Here is a 10,184-nt window from a genome sequence, read left to right on the forward strand (position 1 = left end):
GCAGAGTTGCAGGACCGCACTCTCTCTCCGATTTGTCAGTCGAGTAAAAGAGAGTGGGGGGGGGGGAGGGGGAGCGTTACCGAAGTTGGAGAAACCGATGTTCAGGCCATCAGGTGTCCACTCAGTACAATTCAGCATTCTGTTCCCACACCGACATCATCTGTCTGTGGCCCCCGCTACTGCCACTTCATATTGTGTTATGGTCGTGTCCATAGTCCGCATTCCGGTTCTTGATCCGGTCCCCGGACTCCGGGTCCTTTGACCGCCCCTCGTTTCGCCTTGAACTCAAATACTCACACCTGAGGATCATTTTAGCTCGGTTGGGCTCAAGGAGGTACACCGGATGCCTATTGGTTGGCTGTGAATATAAGGGGCTCTGGGATTAAGTATAGTTTTTTTTGGGGGGGGGGTGTCATCCCCGCTTGGAGTGCCACCGTTAAGGGTGAGTTCTGTGAGTGAGTTATGGACTGGGCTGCTCCGTAGCCCGCCCGAGTCTTCCGGCCGCAGTGAGTCTTGACGTCACCCTGGACTGAGCTCCCTTCCAATCCCTTGCCTCCGTCGGGTAAACCAGGCTGGACTGCCGTTGCCCGGCGGAGGACTCTGCCCCTTCCTATCCCTCGCCTCTGATGGGTTGTGCCCTACAACCCGCCCGGGAGCCTCGAGATCTGCCCAGGCCCCTGTGTCCTGCCTGGGAGGTCTGGGTCCTGCCCAGGAGTTCTGCAGCCCGCCCAGGGGGCTATCCTCCCAGCCTCTAGACCCATCTCTGAACTCCAGGGTCTCCACACTCTGACTTCGTTATTTTTTTCTCCAGTCCTGAGGAAGGGTCCTGGCCTGAAACATCGACTCCACTCATTTCCATGGATGCTGCCTGGCCTGCTCAGTTCCTCCAGCATTTCGTGTGCATTCTTCAGAATAACATCCTTGTTTCTGTATTCTAGTCCTCTCAAAATGAATGCTAACATTGCATTTCCCTGCCTTACCACCGATTCAGTCTGCAAGGTAAACTTTATGGAATGTTGCACGAGGACTCTGTTTGCAACTCTGTTTTTTGAATTTTCTCCCAATTTAGAAAATCGATCACACCTTTATTCTCCCTGCTAAAGTGCAACGCAATGCATCTTGCTACACTATAGTCCATCTGCCACTTCTTTGCCCTTTTCTCCCAATCTGCCAGTCCTTCTGAGATACCCTGCTTCCTTTTGTCCTGTACCTGTTGCTCCAGCTACCTTCATATTGTCCACAAATGTGCCCGCAAAGCCATCAATTCTTTAATCCAAATCATTGTCATATAATGTGATAAGAAACAGTCCCAACACCAATCCCTGTTGCACACCACTAGTGGCAGAAAAGCAGAATAGGGCCCTTTTGTTCCAATTCTTCACACCCTGCCAGTCAACTAATCCATGCATTCCAGTATATTTCCTGCAATATCATGGAGATTTTATCTTGGTAAGCAGCCCCATGTGTGGCACCATGTCAAAGACCTCCGTAAATCAAAATAAACAATTTCCAGTAACACGCCTTTGTCTGTCCTGGCTGTTATTTCCTTAAAGAATTCTGTTATGTGTGATGAGAAAACCAGGTGGAGATGGGGTCCAGAGTTGACCCCCCTGTGAGCTATGCTGCTAATGAGAGAGAGAGAGAGATGAAGGTGGGGGGAGGCATCCTGCTGCAGATGGGAGAGAGAGAGAGAGAGAGAGACAAGGATTAAAGCTATGGCTCCATGGATGATTTAGTATTATGGCTTCTTTGCTAATTGTTGACTTTAACGCCAAGGACATTTGGCCTGTTTGTGTGGATCCCTGCTGACACAGCGTAGTGGCGCCAGGTGCCTGCTGAGACAGGAGGGAGTGGCCAGTTTGATGGACATGGACATGGTCAGTTGATGGATGGCTGATACCCCAGCAGGGGAGATAAAAGACGGGTCTGCTGAGACACCGGCAGACAAGCCACGAGTAACTGCAAGAGTGTTGTGCACCCATAAGAAGGTGGCTTGGAAGACCGAATTGGGAGATGGGTCGCAAAGCTCACAGTGTGACGGCAGGACTGGTGGGGGCTCGTGTGTGTGTCCACTCATGCCAGAATGACAAGTCCACCACAGAAGAACGTCCTAGCCGAGAATAGAGGGGTCATAACTGAATGACCACATCAGTACAACGGAACAAGAAGACAACGGAAGGTTTGCCTGCTGCAGCTGCTCACATCTCACTCTCTCTCTCTCCAATGTCACACCAACATCTACTTCGACCTAAGCTAAACTGAACTGTCGTCATCTCCTAAGACTATTCATTTACCCCTAGACTTTGGAGGAGCTTGGTTTTTGATTCCTTTTACCACACTGCTGTATATTGCTAACCTGTAATATATACAAATTTGCATTTTATTTTTGTACTGTATTACTTAGTTTGCTAATAAACTTTATTAGTTACTAGTAATTACAGACTCCAACGTGTATTCCATTTCTGCTGGTTTGGTAACCCAGTTACGGGGTACGTAACAATTCCAACACATTTGTCAGGCAAGATTTCCCCTTCAGGACACCATGCTGACTTTGGCCTATTTTATCACATGACTCCAAGTACCCAAAAAACTCATCTTTAATAATAGACTCCAACATCTTTCCAGCCACTGCAGTCAGGCTATCTGGCCTGTGGTTTCCTGTCTCAGCCACCCTCCCTTTTTAAAGAGTGGAGTGACATTTGCAATTTTCCTGTTTTCAGCAACCGTTCCAGAATCTAGTCACAATCTCTTTAGTGACCTCTTTCAGAACATTGGGGTGTAGTCCATCTTGTCCAGGTAATACTGAATATCTATCTTCAGATATTTCAGCTTCCAAAGCACTTTCTCCATAGTAATAGCAATGACACTCACTTCTGACCCCAGACACTTTTGAATTTCTGGCATTCTGCTAATGTTTTCCACTGTAAAGACTGATGCAAAATACTTATTAATTTCTGCAGCCAATTCCATTACCATCTCTCCAGTTTAACCGCACAGTTTCCGATATGCACTCTGATCTCAATTTTACTCTTTATATATTTAAAAAATCTTTTTCTATCTGCTTTGATATTATTGGCTAGCTTACCTTCACATTTCATCTTTTCTTTCTTCAGTTCAAGTTCAAATTTCAAAGCACATTTATTATCAAAATCTATAAAAATTATACAACCATGAGATTTGTCTGCTTACAGGCAGCCAGAAAACAGGGAAACAGGGAAACATGAAAAAAAGACCAACATCCAATTCCTCAATGTCATGGTTGTTGTTATTAGTTGGTAAAGTGATAGAAACTAATACCACAGCAAGATTCAAAAAGCTTCTACACGGGCACAGGAACAGTTAGGAAAAAGAGGGGTGTGCAGTACACCAGATGTCACAGTCAAAATCAAGTTTATTGTCAAATACATGTATGCACAGGTGCAATTAAACCTTTGTTACTTCAGCAACCCCAGGCACATAACATCATTTAAGTCGCGTTAAGAAAGAAAACAAAATTACACTTCATTAAAACAAGAAAATACTATTTTAGATGTGATCAGCGTCCATTGGCATCCTGGTCGGCACAGGTTCCAGATCTGAATGGGTTGTTCCTGTGCTGTACTGCTCTGAGGTCTGATCTAACATTACCGACTACAATAAAATAGCGCAAAGCAGATTGTTATTGAGCGTTTAGTCATTTCATGAACCAGAGGCAGTTTGGTTTCTTCTACTTGCACGCAATTGGAAATATCAATTTAAAACAAAAATTAGTGACCTACAGAAACAAACCACACTACTGTGCACGTGCACTCACATACACACACCCCAATACTTCACTGAGAAACAGCAGGTTTCACTCACCTGTAGATCGAGTGTCCATCTGCAGCTGATGAGGGATTGAAATGATGGCCTGAATGGTCTCGTTGAGAGCCCCCACCTGCACTGTCATCACTTGGGTCAGACTCTGAACCTCACTGGGCTGATTAGAGACACTGTGCTGGGAGATCTGATGTGCCGAGGTGTTTTCATTTACATTTATTAATGTAAGTGGAGATATTTGCAGAGAAAAGACACCCTGAACCTGTTCAAGTACAGCCCTGGCTGCCTTCTCCACAGGGAGGGACCAGGTCGTGCAAATGTACTTTCTGATTCGCACAACAGTTCTGTTTTCCAATGCAGAGACTTTACAAGAAACACTGTGTAGTATCGAACAACAAGTGGGACAAAGATCCTTTGCTTCAACTGAAGAAGTCTCAGCTGACATGCTGCAGAGCTGTGGGAGAGCACTCACTCTCCACGTTTTCTGTCGAGAAAAGAGAGTGGAGGACGTGGGGAGAGATTCCCGGCAGTTGGAGAAGTCGATATTCAGGCCGCCAGGTGTCCACTGATGACAATTCAGCATCCGATCCCCACACCGACAAATCAGTCTCTGGCCACTGCTGCTGCCACCTCATACATATTATTTATTCCATTACCACAGAAAAACTTTATTAATAAAGTATTTATTTGTATTTCTTGCTTTATGGACCACTTGTAAGCTGTTGTCCAAATTCAGTAGCATCAACTTAAACCATAAGGCTCTTTTCAGTTGCCTTCTGTTGCTTTTTAAAAGCTTCCCATCCAGTGACTAGTGGTGTTCCTCAGGGGTCAGTATTGGGATGGCTACCTTTCACATTGTTTGCCAATGATTTGGACAATGGAATTGGTGGCTTTGTAGCAAAGTTTGCAGCTGACATAAAGAAAGTGGAGGATTAGACAGAGGAAGCAATGTGATTGCAGCAGGAATTAGACAAATGGACAACTAAGTGGCAGTTGGAATACAGTGTTGGAAAATGTATTATAATGCATTTTGGTAAAAGGAACAATCGTGTGGACTATTGTCTAAATGGGAGAATGTTCAAACATCAGAGGTGCAGAGGGCCTTAGGAGTCCTCGTGCAAGACTCCCAGAAGTTTAATTTACAGATTGAGTCAGTGGTAAAGAAGGCAAATGCAATGTTGGCATTTATTTCAAAGGGAATAGAATTTAAAAGCAAGGAGATAATGCTCAGCCTTTATAAAACACTGGTCAAACTGCACTTTGAGAATTGTCAACAGTTTTGGGCCCCAGATCTCAGAAAGAATGTGTTGTCATTGGAGAGAGTCCAGAGGAGGTTCACGAGGATGATTCCATGAATGAAATGTTTTACATATGAGGAGTGTTTGGCAGTTCTGGGACTATACTCACTGGAATTTAGAATTATGCATTGACACCTACTGAATGTTGAAAGGACTAGATAGGGTGGATGTGGAGTTGATTCCTATGGTGAGGCTATACAGAACTAAAGACCACAGCCTCAAAAGTTGAAGGGCTACCCTTTAGATCAGAGGTAAGCAGGAATTTCTTTGCCAGAGCGTAGTGAATCTGGACTGCTCTGCAACAGACTACGGTGCAGGCCAAGTCCGTGGGTATATGTAAGGTGGATGTTGATCTTTTGCTGATTGGTCAGGGCATCAAAGGATATGCTGAGAAGGCAGGGTTATGGGGTTGAGTGGGATCCAGGATTTTGTATGATGGAATGGTGGAGCAGACCCAATGGTCTGATTGGTCTCATTCGGCTCCTACATCCTCTGGTCTCGACCTCCCATGAAATCTTGCTATATTATATGGCATCTCTTGCCTAATCCTCCCTTTAGAATACTTCTTCATTTTTTGAATGTAGCTTTCTTGCACATTCTGAATTTCCCCCAGAAACCCCAGTGGTCCCTGTTTGGCCGTCATCCTTGCTACTGTCCCTTTCCAAACAACATTGGCCAGCTCCTCTCTACCTGCATATTGAAATCCCCCACTTCTATAGTAACATTGCCTTTCTTACATGCCATTTATATCTTCCATTCTAATCTGTCGCCCACATCCTGGCTACTGTTTGGTGGCCAGTGTATAACTACCATCAAGGTCTTTTTCCCCTTGTAGTTTCTTACCTCTACCCACAAGGATTTTACATCTTCCAATCATATGTGACTTCTTTCTAAGGATTTCATTTCATTTTCCCAAAAAAGCCACCACACCCACTCAGCCTACCTACCGATTCTTGTGAGACAATATGTGGCCTTGGATGTTAAGCTCTCAACTATGTTCTTCTTTCAGTCACCACTCAGGAATAACCACATAATACCTGCCAATCTCTAACTGTGCTAAAAGAGCATCTACATTATTCCATATACTGTGTGCATTCAAATATCACATCTTCAGTCCTGTATTCATCACCCTTGTTGCTTTCGGCCCCCTGCTACAGTTTAGCTCGTCCCACTCACTGTCCTCCATCCCACTCTTGCTGCACACTGCATCTAGTTCTATTCCAACTGCCCCAGCTCAGACCAATCACTTCAGTTCCTGTCCCTCTGCCAAATTAGTTCAAACCCTTCCCCACAGATATTGCAAACTGCCCACAGGGATATTGGTCCCACTTGGGCTAAGGTGTAACCTGTCCTTTTTCTATAGGTTATACCTTCCCCAGAAGAGATCCAGAAATCCGAAACCCTGCCCCAAGCAACAATTACTCACGCACACATTCATCTGCCACTTCATCCTCTTCTTACCCTCAGAACAGGCAGCAATCCATAAGACTGTTGTAAATAAATACTTTTTATAACGATGACTAGTGAGGCACAGAGAGATCTGAATTTACATAGAAGTACCTTTATTGTTTAAGTTAACAAGTACATGAATTCATATACTAAATACCTTGTGTGCATACCCACTAAGAATCCCTGACTCTCCTGAATAGCCAAAGAATAGCAAAGGTATTACCCGGGCAAGGGAGTTTACGCTGTCGGCGTTCCTCGTAGTCCTGATTTACTCGCCGTGTGTTTCACGTAGGGTTGCTCACGCTTGTATCAGCAATGGTTATTCTTCAAAGTTACCACTGCCAGCTCACACAAAGTATCCACTTTTATATCCATTCCTTATCAATTCAAATATCGCATTCCAGTGTCATTGACCACAGATCATGTGTCTGTACTTTACCAACTTGTTATTGGCTCTGCTCCAAGCCAGCATCCATTTCTTGCCCTTTTCCCATCAAGTGACAGTCGATAATTTATGGCTGTTTGTTCTCAATCAGCAACGTGCTCAAATCACTCAGGCAGGCACCAACCACAACATTCACAAACCTGCATATTATATCCAACCAAAGAACATCTCACAAATAAATTATTATTTGAAAATGATCTCCAGTCCAGCAGATTACCTGAAGTATCATTGTGTCTTTAAAACATTGATGAAGCCTACAATGTCAAGCTCACAAAATGGAGAATAGAGAGTCTTCACAAAATGGCAGCTTCCATCCCCAAGCATGCGGCAAGAACAAAGACAATTAGTCTGCCTGCTTCCACTGTCATTGATTCATTTGAATTCATTGACTATCATTCTTTATGGCCAACAACACCAGTTGCAAAACAACAACATAGGAGGAGGATTAGGCCATTTGGCCCATTAATTACGCTCCGCTATTTCATCATGGCTGATCCATTTTCTCCCTCATCCCCATTCTCCTGCCTTATAACCATATCCCTTCATGCTCTCACTAATCAAGAATCTATCAACTCTGCCTTAAATATACCCAATAATGGCCTCCACAGCTGCCATTGGCAATGAATTCAATAGCAATCCAGAGATTTCTGCCTAACTCCCTATATTCTTCCTTTTGGACCTTCCCCTTTTCCTACTTCTGTCATTTGTACAAACGTTCAGCTATTTACCCTCCCCATTTTGAATCCCATGGATTCAAAGCAATATATCCTTGACCCTGGCATGTGGGAGGCAACATATCATCCAGCTGTCTCTTTCACATCCTGCGTATCTGCTTTCTGCTCCTCTCATTATGGAACCTCTTATTACAACCACACTCTTCTTCTCCCTTCCCTCCTGAGCCTGATTCTGTGCCAGAGACCTGGTTGCTGCAGATTCCTCCTGGTCAGTTGTTCCCCTTAACAGCACCCAAAGTGAATGGCCACAGGGGTACTCTGCACTGGCTGCCTATTCCCTTTCCCTCTTCTGACAGTCATCCTGGTACCTGTCGCCTGCAACTTAGGTGTGACTACATCCCTGTAGCTCCTATATAGTGTGGTGATATTACGCATAATGACGTGTCAGAACGTGATTGGAGAGAGTTCTGAGCATGCGTAGAAATTATTGAATGATCAAGAACATGGCTTGGTAAAAACGTGGTTTTGTTGCTATAAATAAAAGTTCTAATTCTTCCAGAATATGATTCTTTATTAGTAACCCACGGTACATATAAAGAACCCAACATGGTGTCAGAAGTTGCTCTGGAAGAATAATACATTTCCAAACATGGGAGAGTCGAAGATAATTGAAGAAAAAGAGCTTGAACTGTTTTGGTTTTTGCTAACAGTTTCACAAATGGAAGGTTTGCTGCCTTCACCGTCACTTCAGCTGTCTGGGAACGTAGCTGAGAACTGGAGGAAATTCAAGCAGCGTTTTGAAATTTATTTATCGGTGATCGGAGCAGATATAAAACCAGAAAAAACAAAAGCTGTGCGTCTACTCCACATAATAGGTGACAACACAATTGAGGTATATAATCATTTTATTTTTGAAAATGGAGATAATTTGAGGTTGGAACTGATAATGGACGAATCTGAAGTTCAATGTTATGAATTAATTAATCTGTATGAATATAGGTTAAGGAGTCTTTATATGCAATTTAGTATAATGTATTGATATATATATATTTCTTGTACTCTGTATTCTTATATGTAAAATTAATAAGGAAAATATTGGAAAGAAAACTTTTCATATCTTCCAACTGCAACTCCATTAGGCTTTGTTCATGAAACAGTCAAAATCAACAATTAAAGCTTTGTTTCATCGACAGCACAGGCACATAGCATCATATAAGTAACGTTCACAAGGAAAACAAATTGTACACTTTTTCTTTAAACAAGAAATGTCTATTTTAGATGTGATTAGCTTCTATTGGCATCCTGGTCAGCACAGACACCAGGTCCGAATGGCTTGTTCCTGTGCTGATCTACTCTGTGGTCTGAGCTAACACTACTGACTACAATAAAATAGCACAAGGTAGATTGTTACGGCGATATAACAATTACAGCATGGAAATGGGCCATCTTGGCCCTTCTAGTCCGTGCCGAATGCTTACTCTCACCTAGTCCCACCAACCCGCACTCAGCCCATAACCCTCCATTCCTTTCCTTTCCATATACCTATCCAATATTTTTTAAATGACAAAATCGAACCCGCCTCTACCACTTCTATTGGAAGCTCGTTCCACACAGCTACCATTCCCTGAGTAAAGAAGTTCCACCTTGTGTTACCCCTAAACTTTTGCCCCTTAAATCTCAACTCATGTCCTCTTGTTCGAGTCTCCCCTACTCTCAATGGAAAAAGCCTATCCACATCAACTCTATCTATCCCCCTCATAATTTTAAATACCTCTATCATGTCCCCCCTCAACCTTCTATGCTCCAAAGAATAAAGACCTAACTTGTTCAACCTTTCTCTGGAACTTAGGTGCTGAAACCCAGGTAACATTCTAGTAAATCTCCTCGGTACTCTCTCTACTTTGTTGACATCTTTACTAAGAGTTTACTCTTAGAACCCTTTTTAAACAATGGAACAATTTTCCTATGGAAAATCTTGTCAGGACCCGGAGCCTTATCCACTTTTATATTCTTTAAAAGCGCCAGTACTTCTTTAATCATCATAGTTTCCATAACTGCCCTACTTGTTTCCCTTACCTTACACAATTCAATATCCTTCTCCTTAGTGAATACCGAAGAAAACAAATTGTTCAGAATTTCCCCCATCTCTTTTGGCTTCACACATAGCTGCCCTCTCCGATTCTCTAAGGGACCAATTTTATCTCTCACTATCCTTTTGCTATTAATATAACTGTAGAAACCCTTTGGATTTATTTTCACCTTACTTGCCAAAGCAACCTCATATCTTCTTTTAGCTTTTCTAATTTCTTTCTTAAGATTCTTTTTACATTCTTTATATTCCTCGAGCACCTAATTTACTCCATGCCACCTATATTTATTGTAGATCTCTCTTTTGATTATTTGTGATTTTTTTTCCTTCAGGCAGGATATGTGATTTACATTTTGTCAAAAATATGGGCAGTTTTTCTGGATTTTTAAGAAAATTGTTGACATTTATTAATAGGCACAGATGAAGACAAA

This window comes from Hemitrygon akajei, chromosome 2, assembly GCF_048418815.1.
Source record: "Hemitrygon akajei chromosome 2, sHemAka1.3, whole genome shotgun sequence".
Lineage (NCBI taxonomy): Eukaryota > Metazoa > Chordata > Chondrichthyes > Myliobatiformes > Dasyatidae > Hemitrygon > Hemitrygon akajei.